Source organism: Oncorhynchus masou, unplaced genomic scaffold, assembly GCF_036934945.1.
Source record: "Oncorhynchus masou masou isolate Uvic2021 unplaced genomic scaffold, UVic_Omas_1.1 unplaced_scaffold_1082, whole genome shotgun sequence".
NCBI lineage: Eukaryota > Metazoa > Chordata > Actinopteri > Salmoniformes > Salmonidae > Oncorhynchus > Oncorhynchus masou.
The window spans coordinates 26,234-43,255 of NW_027000533.1; the positions used below are offsets into that span (position 1 = coordinate 26,234).

Below are 17,022 nucleotides of genomic sequence, written 5' to 3' on the forward strand. Positions count from 1 at the left end.
GCGGTAGAAGGAGGAAAAAAGAAGAAGAAAAAGAAGGAGACTGTGATGGGGGAGAGCGAGGAGACGGTGAGAGTGGAGAGACTAGAGGAGACAACAACGGAGAGGAAGGAGGTGGAAGTGGTCTTGGCGACGGGTCCGGAAGGAAAGGCGGAAGGGCGAAGGGGTGTGAGGGATTGGGGGGACAGTGAAGCGGTGAGGGCAAGGGTGGAAGAATTGAGAGGGATGGTGGTGGATTTGGTAGAGAGGGAAATGGGAAAGGATTTGGAAGACAATACGTGCGACGTGGTATTTGAAAGACCTTTGGTAAATGCACCCCCGTGCAAGAGGACAAAGAAGGTGGAACGGGTGGACAGCAGGAGGAGGAGAGGTGGAAAGAGGGGGGGGAGGGGCAGAACGGGGGGGTGGGGAGGTAGCGGGGCCCTCGTGGGCCCCCTCATCGACATCTTTCAAACCCCTCGCTGAACTTGACCTCCCGGGTATGGCTAGAAGTTGGATGATGGAGGGGGAGTCGGACTTCCTATTTGGGGAAGTGACGTCCCCTGTTCGGAGTCCGGAGGGGGGTGCAATGGACCTGAGTGTGGGGCAGGTGCCGGGTGCTGTTGCCGTGTTCAGGGGAGGGGGGATGGTGGGAGATGGGGGTGATGTAGGGGATTTAGGAGTGGCGGTGGTGTCACAGCTGGCCAGGAAGGAGAAGGGGAGCACTGGGTGACATTTGGTGTTATTAAGGAGGCGTATATGGATAGTGTGTAGGTTATTGGTTATTTGTTAGTGGTTTTTGGTTTTGGTTATAGATTATTAGTTTGGAAAGATTGTTTTTAGTTTGTTGATAGTGGATATTTAAGTTGATTTATTGATGATTATTGTTTGATTTTGAATGTAATAAATATATTTTTGAGAAAAAAAAAAATCTGTTCTTATCAGCCCTGGGGGCTATGGTGGGTTGAAAGCCATCCCATCCACCATAGTCCTCGGAGAGAACAGGGGCCATGTTCAATACCAGGACCAGCCCAAGCTGTGCCGTAAGTGTGGTGAACATGGCCACCTTGCAGACGCCTGTCAGAAGGTCGTCTGCATGAAGTGCCGGGAGGTGGGCCACCGCTACGAGGAGTGCACGAACGGAAGGTCGTGCAACCTCTGTGGCGAGCGGTCCCACCTCATCCACGACTGCCCCTCCTCCTGGGCCAATAGGGCCAAGGCTGGAAGGAGGGAGTGGGCGGCCGCGGACCGGGCGTACGGGCGCCAGAGGGCGGGAACGGCAGTTGCCGAGGTGGTAGTGGAGGAGCCGGTGGTAGTGGAGGAGGAGGCAGTAGGGGAGTCGGTGGTGGAGGAGGAGGAGGCAGTAGTGGAGTCGGTAGTGGTGGTGGAGGAGACAGTTGTGGAGCCGGTGGTGGTGGCTGTAGTGGAGGGCGCGGAAGGTGCAGTGGTGGAAGAAGTGGGAGGAGAGGACAAAACCCTCCCCACCCCAACCCCCCTGCCCCAGACTAATGTGACCCCTGAAGGAGAAAGTGCCGAGAAAGACGGCTCCGGAGAGATTTTCAGTGAAAGCTCCCCAAGCGGGTCAGACATTATAGGGTCGGTGTCGGAAAGCACCATGGAGACGGTGTCAGAAGGTACGGGGGAGGAGGGGGAGATTCTGGAGGAACACCTCCCCCCACGTAAAAGAAATGCTGAGGAGCTCTCTGACCCCGAACAGGGTGAGGAGAAAAAGGGAAAGGTGGAGTGGGAGAGCTCTCAGGGGGAGGAAGAACCCAGAACCTTCCCCTCCAACTCCCCCAACCAAGTCTCCTTTTTAAGTCCGGTTTTAACCTCCTCTCCCTTCCAAACCCCCTTACCCCGGAGGGAGAGAGAGAAAGCCCCTGACATTTAACCCCCTTTAACTGTTCAATGCCTTTTCTTTTAGCACTGTTTTTACTCACCCCTTTTATGGCTTTTAAAATCACCACCATAAATGTGAAGAGCATAAAGACAGCAACAAGAGCACAGACGGTTTTATCCTTTTTAGAAAGGTTTAACTCAGATGTGTTTTTATTACAGGACTGTGGTCTACCCTTTTTATCCTCTTACAGGAAATGGGAGGATAAGTGGCAGCATGGGCCCTCCATTTGGAGTGGTTCCAATTTTAACAAGAACGACGGTGTTGCTATTTTAATCAAGACCCCACAGGTGGTGGTGAAGGGGAGCACGGTGGTGGTAGGTGGGCGTGCTCTTTTAGCCAATTGTACTTTTATGGGGAGGGATTTTAACGTGCTAAATGTGTATGGTTTTAACGATAAACATGACCGGTGCACACTTTTAGAGGACCTGCAGTCCCACATGCTGGGGAGGGATCCTCTAGTGGTGGGTGGGGATTTTAATTGTGTTTTAAGTAGAGCAGACAGGAGAGGGGCAGGAGGGGATTTTAAGTTAGATAGGTCAAGCGTTTTATTGCAAGGGCTGTGCAGGGATTTTAAACTGACTGACTGCTTTAAAACCCTGCATCCAAGAGAGGAGGGCTTCACCTGGACCAGTGGTGATGGCACCAGAGCCTCTCGCATTGATTATCTGTTTACCCGGGACTGTCCCCCAACTGATGCTAGAATAACCCCCGCTTTCTTCTCAGATCATGTAATGCTGACGTGCACCCTTTCACTATCCTCGGGTGTGACTGTGGGAAGAGGGCCCTGGAAACTGAACTGCTCCCTACTAGGAGATGATAGAGTAGTTAGTCAGTACAGAGAGCAGTTCAGCCAGTGGCAGACGCTACAGGACTTTTTTGACACACGAGCACAGTGGTGGGAAATGGTGAAGGGAAGGACGAGGACTTTCTTTAGAGAGATAGGAAAGGAAAAAAGCAAAGAAAAAGATAGACGCATGGTGGGACTGCAAAAGCGACTGGAAAGGTATTTTAACCTCTTTGAACTCTAGGGGCGCAATTTAATTTTTGGATGAAAAACGTTCCCGTTTTAAACAAGATATTTTGTCACAAAAAGATGCTCGACTATGCATATAATTGCTACTGTTCGAAAGAAAACACTCTGACGTGTCCAGAAATACAAATATCTTCTCTGTGCGTGCCCTTTAACGTGAGCTTCAGGCAAAACCAAGATGACATGGCATCCAGGAAATGACAAGGATTTTTGAGGCTCTGTTTGTCATGATCTCCTTATATGGCTGTGAACGCAAGAGGAATGTGTCTGCCCTTTCTGTCGTTTCCCCAAGGTGTCTGCAGCATTGTGACGTATTTGTAGGCAGATCATTGGAAGATTGACCATAAGAGACCACATTTACCACGTGTCCGCCCGGTGTCCTGCGCCGAAATTGGTGCGCAAAAGTCACCTGCCAGTATTTTTCCAAACAATACACAGAGTAAAGCAAGCTTCCACGAACTGCATGTCAATGAAGAGATATGTGAAAAAACACCTTGAGGACTGATTCCAAACAACGTTTGCCATGTTTCGGTCGATATTATGTAGTTAATCCGGAAAAAGTTTTACGTTGTAGGTGACTGCATTTTCGGTTCGTTTCGGTAGCCAGGCGCAATGTAGAAAACGGAACGATTTCTCCTACACACAGAAGCTTTCAGGAAACACTGCGCATTTGGTGTGTAACTGAGAGTCTCCTCATTGAAAACATCAGAAGCTCTTCAAAGGTAAATGATTTTATTTATTTGGTTATCTGGTTTTTGTGAAAATGTTGCGTGCTACATGTTATTCAAAATGCATTGCTAGCTTTGCATACTCTTACACAAATTAGTCCATTTCTATGGTTCAAAAGCATATTTTGAAAATCTGAGATGACAGTGTTGTTAAGAAAAGGCTAAGCTTGAGAGCAGATGCATTATTTTCATTTTATTTGCGATTTTCAGAAATCGTTAACGTTACATTATGCTAATGAGCTTCAGGCTATAACTGTATACAGGGTTTTTTCATAGCCAAACGTGAACAAAACGGAGTGATTTGTCCTACACAAATAATATTTTTTTGAAAAACTGCACATTTGCTATGTAACTGAGAGTCTCCTCATTGAACATCCGAAGCTCTTCAAAGTTAATGATTTTATTTATTTGGTTATCTGGCTTTTGTGAAAATGTTGCGTGCTACATGCTACACAAAATGCTATGCTAGCTTTGCATACTCTTACACAAATTAGTCAATTTCTATGGTTCAAAAGCATATTTTGAAAATCTGAGATGACAGTGTTGTTAAGAAAAGGCTAAGCTTGAGAGCAAACGCATTATTTTAATTTTATTTGCGATTTTCAGAAATCGTTAACGTTGCGTTATGCTAATGAGCCAGAGGCTTTAGTCACAATCCCGGATCCGGGATGGGGAGTTTCAAGAAGTTAACCTATGCCAACAGGGCTTTGATTTTAACCAAGAAATCAAAGAAGTAAAAAAGGAAATGGCACTTTTAGCAGAACAGAGAAGCAAGGGGGTTATTTTAAGAAGCAAGGAAAGGGAATTAGAAGTGGGGGAGAAGTGCACTAGGTACTTTTTTAAGAAAATAGTTAGTAAGGGTAGGATTATGACAGGATTGAGAAACAAGGACGGGGTTTTAAAAACAGACACAGAGGGAATAAAGGAAGTGGTCGAAGACTTTTATGGGGAACTGTTTGGGGTAAAAGATGTGTGCGAGGAAACAATGGGGGACCTTTTAACATACATTGACAAGACCCTACCCAACACGGACGACCTGAAAAAAGACCTGAAGCATTTTAAGAGGGGTAAATCACCGGGGGAGGACGGCCTCCCTTTGGAGTTTTATCTGACCTTTTGGGATGTTTTAGCCAACGAACTTCTGACTGTTTTTACTGACTTTGAACACCTCGACAGACTACCCGACAGTTTTAGAGTGGGGATCGTGACGCTTTTACACAAGAAAAACGACAGGACGGACCTGAAGAACTGGAGACCGATTACCCTTTTAAACTTTGATTGTAAACTTTTTACCAAGGTTTTAACACTCAGAATGTCTTCTGTTTTAGGGGAGGTGATCCACCCGGACCAAACCTGTGCCGTGCCCGGAAGGAAGATCACGGACAGCCTGATACTGATCCGAGATGCCATCTGTTATGCGAGAGACAGAAACATGCGGCTTGTAGTCCTAAATTTAGATTTTGAAAAAGCCTTTGATCGGGTCTCGCACCAGTACCTCTTTAAGGTACTGCAAAAAATGGGTTTCCCTGACAGGTTTTTAGCTTGGGTGGGACTGCTGTACGGGGACATCACCAGCAAAATTCTCGTAAATGGGCATCTGTCAAAAGCAGTGGGAGTACACTGCGGCGTCCGTCAGGGCTGTCCTTTATCTCCTCTTCTGTTCGTGGCCTGTATTGAACCACTGGCACAGGTCTTGAGAAGGGACCAAGGGATCAGTGGGGTGGGTATCCCGGGGAGTGGGGGGATGACCGCCAAGTGCGTCTTTTACATGGACGACGTCAAAATTTTATGTACCGACCTTTTATCCGTCGACAGGACTCTGGACAGGACTGACTGGTATGGACGAGCCTCTGGGGCGAGACTGAACAGAGACAAGACAGAGGCACAGTTCTTCGGACCATGGGCAGACCCAGACTTGACCAGACTACCTCTGACAGTCAAACGGACGGACATAAGGGTACTGGGGGTAAAGAGGGAGCGGTAACTGGAGTGGAATCCTGGGGACAGTAAGACAGAGACTGGGTTTTTGGGGACTGCGACAGCTGACTCTTGAGGGCAAGGTTTTAATCATTAAAGCTGTGATTTTACCTGTGCTTTTACTAATCAGTTCTGTTTTTATCCCCCCTCGAAGGAGCATTTTAGACCTGGAGCGGATGCTTTTCTACTTCCTGTGGGGAGGCAAGTGGGAGAGGCTGAGGAGGGAGGTGGTCAAGAGGCCCAGGTCCAAGGGGGGGAAAGGCTTGCCTGACCTCTACTTGTTCCTGGGCAGCCGCTACACAGCGTTACATCTGACTCTTGCCACCTCCCCGGTCAACAACAAGACTCAGGCCCTCGCACGGTTCTGGCTGGGATCTTACCTCAGGACTCTGAGGCTGATCCCAGTCGACCTGCGAGCCCCAGTCTCTTTCCTGCTACCCCCCCCCTACGTCCAGCTCCAGAAGTTTTTAAGACATTTTAAACTGGAAAAAGAAACAGTCACGGTTTTAACAAAACACCGCTCTCTTCTCTCTCTTGTGCAGGATCAGGAACCAGTATGTCTAGTGCGCGGGCTCGCGATAGGTGAGCCCACAACGGTCTGGCGCAACGTGGCCCATCCTGCTCTCCTGAATCGGCATCGGGACCTGTCCTGGACGGTCGCCCACGAGATCCTCCCGGTCAGGGCCGTTATGCACTCACGGGGCATGGCGAGGATATCCGCGTGCCCCCGACCAGGCTGCGGCCAAGAAGAGTCGGTGAGGCACATGCTCTGGGAGTGCAGAGCTGCCAGGGTCCTGTGGAAGGAAGCAGGCCCCCTGATCACCTCGTGTCTGCCAGCAGGGGAGGACCTAACACCTCAGCTCGTGCTGTATGGGGTGGGCCGAAGGCCCATTCCATCGAAGACCTTCACCAAGCTCTGGTCCACCCTCACGTGCCTGAAGGAAGCACTGTGGTCCTCCCGTAACCTGCTGGTAGCGAAAAACGTAGAGACCACCCCCCAGGCAGTGGCCATGGTAGCCACGGAAGCCCTGGGGTGGTACGGAAGAAGGGGGGCCTCGACCCCAAGCGAAGGGTCCCCCACAACACCCTAGGTCCCGGCGGCCACGGCCTGACAGCGCTGCGGTGCCTAGGGCGATGCGCCTAGGGGAGGGATCCCCTCTGGGCCCCGAAGGACGGGAAGATGATCCATTCAGAAGAGCAGGATGAGGTGAGCTTGATAAAGACTCACCCCGCTCCTGTATAAGGGACTGAAGACAGCCTTTTTAACAAAGTGGCTTTTTAACATGTTTTTCATGTCTTAAAAATGTTTTACCTTTGTTAGATCATTTGTACACATTTTAAATGGCTTTCACAGATTTGATGTTTTTACAAGGAAAGTACTTTTATTCATAGTTGTTTTCATTGGTTTTAACAACATGTACTTTTTAACAAATTTAAATGTAACCTTCAAATGCTGTGTTTTATGCTTTGTTGCCGTTTTTATGTGTATAAATTATGTAAAAAATGTATGAGCTGTTTTTAAAGGAATTGTACTAATAAAACTTTTCCAAAAGAAAAAAAATCTGTTCTTATCAGTTTAATATCTGATACGTCCCCCATCGGGGGACCTTATATTAAATGGATTTTTTGAACAGGGAGTCGGAAATGGGGCTTGCTCCGTCCGCTCCACGCATCGACCCGGTATTGCAGTACCTCCGGGAACGGTGCAACACTTACTTCTCCCGTTGTCAAGGAAAAGTACAAACTCACAAAGCTATGTAAACAGCTAGCTAGCTGCTAGTTAGCTAGCTAGTTGCTAATTAGCTAGCTAGCTAGCAGAAGAAGAGAAGGGAAAAAAACATTCAAACTGAAAGAAGGGCGAAGCGCTTTTCAATGGGGTCCCCCGTTTCCCGCCATTTTTGTTAAAAAAAAAAAAAAAAAAAAAAAAAAAATTGGGCCAGGATTGTGTGTGTGTGTGTGTGTGTGTGTGTCTCTGTCTGTCTGTCTCTGTCTGTGTCTCTGTCTCTGTGTCTCTGTGTCTCCTGTCCTCTGTGTCTCTGTGTCTCACTGTCTCTGTGTCTCTGTGTCTGTGACCCTCTTTTTATCCACAGCCCTCAAACTCGGAAGAGTGGGTTCCGGGAGCACCCGCGGGAACCCGGCCGAGAGTGCACAGAGTGTGTCTCGGGCCCCGACCTCTGGCTTCCATACAACTCTGGTTTCTCTTCATTACGCACAAGCCTTTCGCCTTTTACTAAAGACTTCCGTGGAGAGGAATAGTTACACGAGTTCAACATATTTTTGGAGTGGCTTTGCTTCTTGCAGAGCCCGGTATCTTGTTTCAAGAGAAATTGACAGAGGTGGTGGGCCAGGATAGTGACTTAAAGACGCATTAGCGACTTTTTCCCAAAAACATCTTTCTTTCTTTCTTTCTTTCTTTCTTTCTTTCTGTCACCGGGTGGCTGGCTGGCTGGGGAGGGAGGAAGGGTTGGAGACGGCTTTTGCAAACCCGCCGAGTTCTGTCGAGGCCCCCGGGGGCCCGGCGTTTGCAGGGTTCCATTTGTGGGTTATCGCTTCTCGGCCTTTTGGCTCAGAACCAAGCTTGATACTGAGGTATCTTAGAGCCCACTGAGTCAAGAGGTTGAACCAGGAGAGCGGTAAAAACGCTGTTATTTTTTTCAATCAAAAAGAACAAAAATAATTATTTTTTGGGGAATATTTTTTTCTCTCCATTAGATTTGTTTTGTGGTCGTTGTTTTTCCAGGAGGAGTGCGTCATTCTCCCTGTGGGAATGGCGCAGTAGTGGGACGACATATGGGTCGGTCCCCGGGACCGGACTCGCTAACACCCTGCGTTTTGCTTGGAGGGAAAAAGATGTGGAGCCTTTTGGGAGGGAGACATTCGGGAGAACAATCCTGATGGGAACACTAAAGCTGGAGGTGAGAGATGTGTTTTGCCTTCAAGGCAACTCACTAGAAGGAACTTTTGATGTGGCCTTCTACACAGAGAAGAAACACGACGAGGTGCTGAAGAAATTGAAAGAGGCGGGGAGTACAAAGCCCGTGTTCTTCTATGAGGTGAAGAGTTTGGCCAAGAACAATTTTCGAGTTGTTACAGTTAACATGTACAACCCATATGTGAAGGATGAGGAGGTGAGGGCTTTCCTGGGGAGGTATATGGACAACGTCTCCTCAGGAAGGCCCATCAAGGACTCAATGGGATTTTGGACTGGGAGGAGAGGGTTTCAGGCCCTCCTCAGGGAGGATCCTAAGGGGGTGGGAGGGTACCTTCATCCCCCAGCCATGTTCTCCCTGGGGGCTGACAGGGGGACATCGTACTATGCGCGTCAGCCCCGTTCTGCAGGCGCTGTATGGCCTATGGACACATTCTGGCCTCGTGCAGCACTAGAAAGTGTAGGTTCTGTGGGTCTGGGGAGCACGAGGCCAAGGACTGCGACGAGCCGAAGGCTTGCCACGGGTGTGGTTCCACACAGCACCTGTGGCGTGATTGCCCGGCTCGTCAGAGGTCGTACGCGTCTGCAGTTGGAGGGGGAGCAGGAGCGGGGGATGGGGGAAGAAGAGGGGGGGACGGAGGGTTTTTTTCGGCGAAGAGGGCTGGCCCGGAGGGCAAGAAAAGAGAAGAGGAGAAAAAAGCGACAACGGAAGGAGAAAGGAAGAGAGGAGATGCGGGAGAAGGAAAGAAGAAGGAATCCAAGGGAGTGGAAGAACGTGGTGGATCAACGGCGGAGGGAGTGGGGGTGTCTGTGGAAGGGCCTGAGGGGGGGGAGGGGGTGCCTGTGGCAGGACCTGTGGGGGGAGGGGGTGTCTGTGGCAGGACCTGTGGGGGGAGGGGGTGTCTGTGGCAGGACCTGAGGGGGGAGGGGTGCCTGTGGCAGGACCTGTGGGGGGGGAGGGGTTGCCGGTGGCAAGTTCTGTGGGGGGGGAGGAGGGGGGGGTGAGGGACTGGGGAGACAGTATGTCGAGCTTCCTGGTGGAGGAGATGAGGGAAATGGTGGAGGAGTTAGCGGGGAAGAGGGGTGATGTCTCCCCGCTACCTCCTACACCGACAAAAGAGAAAAAGAAGAGGAAGGGGAGTGGGGCAGGCTTGGAGGGGGGAGTAGATGGGGAGGGGGGAGCTAAGAGAGGGATGGGGGAGAGGAATGTCTATCTAAACTCTCTCTTCTCCTCAGCCCCTGGCCTACTAGTGGAGGGGGAGAGCCAGGAGATGGACCAGGGCTGTTTGTCTGGGGGGGAATCCCAGCTCCTGTTTGGGGAGATGGGGTCCCCTGATCTCAGACAAGCAGCCTGCAGGGAGAGTGTTGGTGAAGGACCCGGGGTGCAGGGCACTCCAAGACCTAACACCTTGCCTGCATCCTGGGTCGGAGGGATGGAGGAGAACGGGGGGACGTCAGGAGAGGAGGGGACGTCCCTGCCGGTAGAGAAGGACCAGGGGAGCATCGGGTGAGTCTCCTGTTTTTTCTTTAGGTTTTGGGTTTTATGGTAGGTTATTGTTAAATAAATATGTCTGTTTCTTTTCTTAGTTTAAATGTTCGTGGGTTAAGGGATTTTGTTAAAAGGAGGGCGGTATTTTGTTATTTAGAAGGGGTGGGTTTTGATTTCTGTTTTTTACAGGAGGTTCACCTGAGGGATGGTGGGGATGTGAATAGGTTTAGGAGGGAGTGGGATAAGGGGGAATCTTTTTGGGGCATAGGAGGGGTGCACTCAACAGGAGTAGGGATTTTGTGTGGGAATAGGTAGATTAAGGTAGAGAGCACGTTTGTCATAGTGCAGGGTAGAGTTATGGGGATAGATGTAGAGTTTAGAGGAGTTAGGTATAGGTTAATTGGGGTATATGGACCACAGGTGGCGTCAGACAGGAGGGAGATGGTGGACTGTCTGGCGCCCCTGTGTGTTACAAATAGGCACTTGGTGATAGGAGGGGATTTTAATATAGATTTAGGAGTAGGGGGTGACAGTAGTGCAGGCGCCATCACCGGGCTAATGGCTTGCCATGGTCTGGTTGATGGTGGCCTGCATACTACTCCGGTAATGGTCGGTCCTACATGGCGCAACTCCAGGGGGGTTGCGCGGAGGCTCGACTATATTTTTCTATCCAGGTCTTTGGGTCAGTTGTCTGGGCGGCTGTTGCCTGTTTTCTTCTCGGATCACGACGGGGTGTTTCTGCAGGTGGGGTCGCCAGTCTGCCTCTTCGGTAGGGGGTACTGGAAGCTAGACCGGGATATACTGGAGGAGCAGGCTTTCGTCGACGCATTTTTGTGTTTCTTTCGAAGGCTTGACGGCCTCCGGTCTATGTGCGAGGGGGTGTTGGAGTGGTGGGATATAGTTAAGGCGAGGATTAGGGCTTTTATAATAGGCTATTGTAAAAGGGAAAAGAGGGAGGAAAGGAGGGAGGTGGATCGTCTCCAAAGGTTAATCGAACTCGAGTACGAGGCAGGCAACCTCGGCGGGTCGATTGACTGGGAGAGATCCTCTGCCCTAAAGGCGCAACTCAGGGAGCTGAAGGCTCGAGCTTTTCTGGAGCGTGCGCATAGTGGCTTTCTAGAACATAATGAGACTTGTTCCGCTATGTTCTTTAAGTCGGTTAGGGACAGGCAGAGTAGGAGAGTAATGAATGGCATTAGAAAAGAAGACGGTAGTATAGTTAGAAAACCAGAGGAAATGGTCAGGGTGACAACTGATCATTTCCGAGGGTTTTTTAAAGAAAGGGAGATAGATGTAGAGCAGGGAAACGTGTTTTTAGAACACTTGTCCCGGCGGTTGCCGGAGGACATTAGAGACGTGATGGAGGCCCAGATCTCACTAGAAGAGGTTGAGAGCGCCCTTAGGAGGATGGGAAAAGGGAAGGTGCCTGGGATGGACGGGCTGCCGGCTGAGTTTTACCTCAAGTTTTGGGGTATACTTGGACCAGTGGTCCTCGAAGTCTTGAAGGCCATCCTTGAGACGGGGGTCCCGGGGGGTTCAATGGCTGTTGATGTGCTGTCACTTCTTTATAAGAAGGGGGAAGCAACCGACCTTGGCAACTGGCGGCCGTTGACCATGCTGTGCGTAGATTACAAGATTCTTGCAAAGGTTTTAGCAGACCGGTTGCGCACAGCCCTTCCCTATGTCGTCCACGAGGATCAGGCGTGCGGGGTAGAGGGCCGTTCTATAAGATGGAACCTACAGTTGATCAGGGACTCCATCGCCTGGGTTGAAGATAGAGGGCTGCCTTTAATGGTAGCAGCGCTTGATCAGGCGAAAGCTTTTGATCGCGTGAATAGATCTTTTCTATTCAGGGTGTTAGGTAGATTAGGATTTGGGGAGAAATACATAGGATGGATCCGAACTTTGTATGTCGGAGCGGGGTGCCGAGTGAGTGTAAACAGTCATTTAGGTGATGTTTTTGACCTCTCGTCTGGGGTCAGGCAGGGATGCCCACTCTCGGCTCTCCTCTTCGTTCTGTACATGGAGCCTCTGGGGGCTGCCATTAGGGCAGACACAGGGGTGGAGGGTTTGTTGATCCCTGGGAGCAGTGGGCTGCGTGTTAAGATGACGCAGTACGCCGACGACACTTCCTTGCTGTTATGCAAGGACTCGTGCTTGACAAGGTCTCTTGCCATCATTGGGGACTTCACCCGAGCGTCGGGGGCGGTTCTTAACCATGCAAAGTCTTCCGTTAAGTTTTTCGGAAGATGGCGCGGTAGGACGGATGTGCCCGGAGGGTTATCTCTCTGTGAGGGGCCTCTGAGGATTCTCGGGGTCCATTTTGAGACCTCCGGCTCAGCGACGCTGAACTGGAACATGGGTATCGCAGTGGTACAGAGGAAGCTAGCAATGTGGAAGGCTAGGTCTTTGTCCTTTATAGGTAAGGTCCTTGTCTTGAAGGTGGATGTATTGCCATCTCTTTTGTACTTGGCATACATCTACCCGTTGCCGGCTTGTCTGAGAAGGCCTCTAGTGAGGCTCGTGTTTCAGTTCATGTGGGGTGGCAGGTACGAGTGGGTCGCCAGGGCTCGCATGCTCTGTCCCATCGGGGAGGGAGGTAGGGGGATACCACATTTCCCCCTCAAGCTGGACGCAATTTTTGTTTCGTTTCTGTTGACGGAGCTTGCGAATCCGGTTATACACCCGTCCGGTTACCTCCTGCGGGTGTTCTTCTCGTATCAGGCGAGAAGCGTAATGGTGTGGTCTAACGCGGGTCCTCGGGCGGAACAGCTGCCGTGGCACTTTGGCCATGCGGCCAAGTGGCCACGTGCGCACCCCGAGGTTGAAGCTGCCCGAGTAGGTTTAGATCACAGGCACCTGTACGAGGAGGTCAGACAGGCAGGGAGTCCTGCGCCTGTAGCGGGCATCTCGTCAGTGGTCTGGGAGGGAGTGCAGGCGCGGGGCTTGGACAACAGGCTCAAGGACCTGAATTGGTTGAGCCTCCACAAGTGCTTGCCGGTACGTGCTATTATGTACCGGCATAGCTTGGCGCGATCCCCCACCTGCCCAAGATCTGCTTGTGGCAGGGAGGAGACTGTGCGCCATGCCTTTTGGGACTGTGCCTTTGCCGGAGTGGTATGGGCTAGGGCACGGGTGTTGATAGGTTTGGTTAGGAGCGATTTTGTAGTAACGTGGGCTAGGTTAGAGAGAGGCGTAGGGAGAGCGAGGGGTACTGATAGGGACAGGTTTCTGCTCTGGCTTCTCATGAGTCTCTTTAAAAAGGGACTGTGGGAAGCCAGGCAGAATTTAGTTAAGACAGGGAGAGACTGGGGGGTGGAAGGGATAGTAAGGAGGGTGGAAAGTGATGTGAGGGGGAGGATGAAGAGGGAGGAGAGGAAGTGGGGGCAGCATGCGGCACGGGAGAGGTGGAAGGGGGGATTAGGGCTGGGAGTGTTTAGATTAGTAAAGGGGATAGATTAGGGACGGGGAGATAGGGAATGGTTAGGTATTGGTTAGGTATGACGGGGAGGGACGATGCTCCCCTGAGGTTTGTTTTTGTTTGGGTGTTTGGTGATGGTGTATTGTATATAGTATGAATGAGAATTATGATTTGTAAGTATGAATGGTATTGAATGTAATAAATTATTTTTGTAAAAAAAAAAATCTGTTCTTATCAGTTTAATATCTGATACGTCCCCCATCGGGGGACCTTATATTAAATGGATTTTTTGAACAGGGAGTCGGAAATGGGGCTTGCTCCGTCCGCTCCACGCATCGACCCGGTATTGCAGTACCTCCGGGAACGGTGCAACACTTTTCTCCCGTTGTCAAGGAAAAGTACAAACTCACAAAGCTATGTAAACAGCTAGCTGCTAGTTAGCTAGCTAGTTTCTAGCTAGCTAGCTAGCAGAAGAAGAGAAGGGAAAAAAACATTCAAACTGAAAGGAGGGCGAAGCGCTTTTCAATGGGGTCCCCCGTTTCCCGCCATTTTTGTTAAAAAAAAAATTGGGCCAGGATTGTGTGTGTGTGTTGTGTGTGTGTCTCTGTCTGTCTGTCTCTGTCTGTCTCTCTGTCTCTGTGTCTCTGTGCCACCTCTGTGTCTCTGTGCCACCTCTTTGTCTCTGTGTCTGTGACCCTCTTTTTATCCACAGCCCTCAAACTCGGAAGAGTGGGTTCCGGGAGCACCCGCGGGAACCCGGCCGAGAGTGCACAGAGTGTCTCGGGCCCCGACCTCTGGCTTCCATACAACTCTGGTTTCTCTTCATTACGCACAAGCCTTTTGCCTTTTACTAAAGACTTCCGTGGAGAGGAATAGTTACACGAGTTCAACATATTTTTGGAGTGGCTTTGCTTCTTGCAGAGCCCGGTATCTTGTTTCAAGAGAAATTGACAGAGGTGGGCCAGGATAGTGACTTAAAGACGCATTAGCGACTTTTTCCCAAAAACATCTTTCTTTCTTTCTTTCTTTCTTTCTGTCGCCGGGTGGGTGGCTGGCTGGGGAGGGAGGAAGGGTTGGAGACGGCTTTTGCAAACCCGCCGAGTTCTGTCGAGGCCCCCGGGGGCCCGGCGTTTGCAGGGTTCCATTTGTGGGTTATCGCTTCTCGGCCTTTTGGCTCAGATCAAGCTTGGTACTGAGGTGCCCCAGAGCTCGCTGAGTCAAAAGGTCGAAGTAGGAGAGCGGAAGAAAGAGGGAGTGAAGAAGAGAGCTCCAACCTCCTTGCAGAGATGGAGCAAGATTCTGCAAAAAAGCCAATTCCTGCAATTGGGCTTGCCAACACAGTTCGTTTTGAGTGGAAGGATAAAGAGACTGAACCCCTTGGACGAGAAACATTTGGCAGGACCATCCTTATCGGGATCTTCAAGCTGACAGTGAAGGATGTGTTCTGCCTTCAAGGTAATTCATTAGAAGGCACGTTTGATGTTGCACTATATAAAGAAGGAAAGCATGATGAGGTCTTGCGAATGGCAAGAGCGGTGGGAGCTGCGAGGCCGATGTGTTACTACGACGTGAAAAGCCTGGCAAGGAGTAATTATAGGATTGTCACAGTCAATATGTACAATCCTTATGTCAAAGATGAGGATGTGAGGGCCTTTCTGGGGAGGTACATGAATAGTGTCTCCTCAGCAAGGCCCCTCAAGGATTCATTGGGCTTTTGGACCGGAAGGAGGGCGTTTCAGGCCCTACTTAGAGAGGATCCGAAGGGGCTGGGCGGCTACCTTCATCCTCCGGCTATGTTCTCCCTGGGGGCTGACAGGGGGACATTATTTCATGCGCGTCAGCCTCCTTTTTGCAGGCGCTGTATGGCCTATGGACATATACTGGCCTCGTGCAGCGCTAGAAAGTGCAGGTTTTGCGGATCTGGGGAGCACAAGGCCAAGGACTGCGGCGAGCCGAAGAAGTGCCACGGGTGTGGTTCATCAACGCACCTGTGGCGAGGATGCCCGGCTCGTCGGGGGTCATACGCGTCTGCAGCCGGGGGGAGGACAGAGGCGGAGGATGAAGAAAGAAGAGAGGAGCAGGAGGAAGGGGGTGGAAGGACGGAGCAAAAGGAGGTGGAGGGAGAAGAAGAAAAGAAGAGAGCAGGGACAGAAGGAGAGGTGGACGGGACAGAAGGAGAGGTGGTCGGGACAGAAGGAGAGGTGGTCGGGACAGAAGGAGAGGTTGTCGGGACAGAAGGAGAGGTGGTAGGGATGGAAGAAGAGGAGGTCGGAACAGTGGAAGGGAAGGCGGTTGAAGGTGAAAGGAGGAAGAAGAAGAAGAAGGAAACCGTAATGGAGGAGAGTGAGGAGACGGTGGAGAGAACAGAGGAGACTACAGAGGTGAGGAAGGAGGTGGAGGACGGGTTGGCGATGGAACAGGAAGGAGAGGCGGAAGGACGAAGGGGTGTGAAGGACTGGGGGGATAGTGAAGTGGTGAGGGCTAGGGTGGAGGAGTTGAGAGGGATGGTGGTGGGATTGGTAGAAAAGGAAATGGGAAAGGGAAAGGAGAAGGACGATCAGGACTGTGACGATGACTATATCCCTCCCTTACTTAATACACCTCCGTGTAAAAGGACAAAAAAGGGGGAGCGGGTGGACAGCAGGAGGAGGAGGAGTGGTAAGAGGGGGGGAGGGGCAGAGCGGGGGGGTGGGGAGGTTGCGGGGCCCTCGTGGGCTCCGTCTTCCTCATCTTTTAAGCCCCTGGCAGAACTTGACCTCCCAGGTATGGCCAGTGCTTGGATGATGGAGGGAGCGTCGAGCTTCCTGTTCGGGGACGTGGGATCCCCGGTCAGCAGTCCGGAGGAGGGACTGGTGATGGACTTAAGTGTGGGACAAGTGCCGGGTACTGGTCTGGGGTCCAGGCGAGGGGGGATGGTTGTGGATGGGGGTGATTCAGGGGATCTAGGAGTAGAGGTGGGGTCACAGTTGGCCGGGAAAGAGAGGACACTGGGTGAGAATTTACTGTAATATAGGTGGTGTATTTTGGTAGTTTGTTAGGTTATCGGTTATTGGTTTTTTGGATTTGGTTATAGTTTATTAGTTTTGGAATGATTATTTGTAGTTTGTTTGGAATTGTATATTTAAGTTGACTGAATTTTGCAAGATTATTGTTTGGTTTTTGAAAGTACTAAAAATATTTTGATAAAAAAAAATCTGTTCTTATCAGTTTAATATCTGATACGTCCCCCATCGGGGGACCTTAAATTAAATGGATTTTTTGAACAGGGAGTCGGAAATGGGGCTTGCTCCGTCCGCTCCACGCATCGACCCGGTATTGCAGTACCTCCGGGAACGGTGCAACACTTTTCTCCCGTTGTCAAGGAAAAGTACAAACTCACAAAGCTATGTAAACAGCTAGCTGCTAGTTAGCTAGCTAGTTGCTAGCTAGCTAGCTAGCAGAAGAAGAGAAGGGAAAAAAACATTCAAACTGAAAGAAGGGTGAAGCGCTTTTCAATGGGGTCCCCCGTTTCCCGCCATTTTTGTTAAAAAAAAAATTGGGCCAGGATTGTGTGTGTGTGTGTGTGTCTCTGT

General features: G+C 50.6%; 2 non-coding genes and 3 pseudogenes across 2 annotated transcripts; all 5 read left to right on the plus strand.

Annotated features, from left to right (window-relative positions):
• The first annotated feature begins 7,148 nt into the window (after positions 1-7,148).
• Positions 7,149-7,325, plus strand: LOC135529037 (U2 spliceosomal RNA; annotated as a pseudogene).
• Positions 7,326-7,797: 472 nt separating this feature from the next.
• Positions 7,798-7,916, plus strand: LOC135529050 (U5 spliceosomal RNA). Its single transcript, XR_010453635.1, has one exon. It is a non-coding gene; the product is annotated as a U5 spliceosomal RNA (small nuclear RNA).
• Positions 7,917-13,652: 5,736 nt separating this feature from the next.
• LOC135529035 (U2 spliceosomal RNA) lies at positions 13,653-13,827 on the plus strand (annotated as a pseudogene).
• Positions 13,828-14,256: 429 nt separating this feature from the next.
• LOC135529059 (U5 spliceosomal RNA) lies at positions 14,257-14,375 on the plus strand. The gene has a single exon (XR_010453644.1). It is a non-coding gene; the product is annotated as a U5 spliceosomal RNA (small nuclear RNA).
• A 2,249-nt stretch (positions 14,376-16,624) lies between these two features.
• Positions 16,625-16,796, plus strand: LOC135529040 (U2 spliceosomal RNA; annotated as a pseudogene).
• The last annotated feature ends 226 nt before the right edge of the window (positions 16,797-17,022 follow it).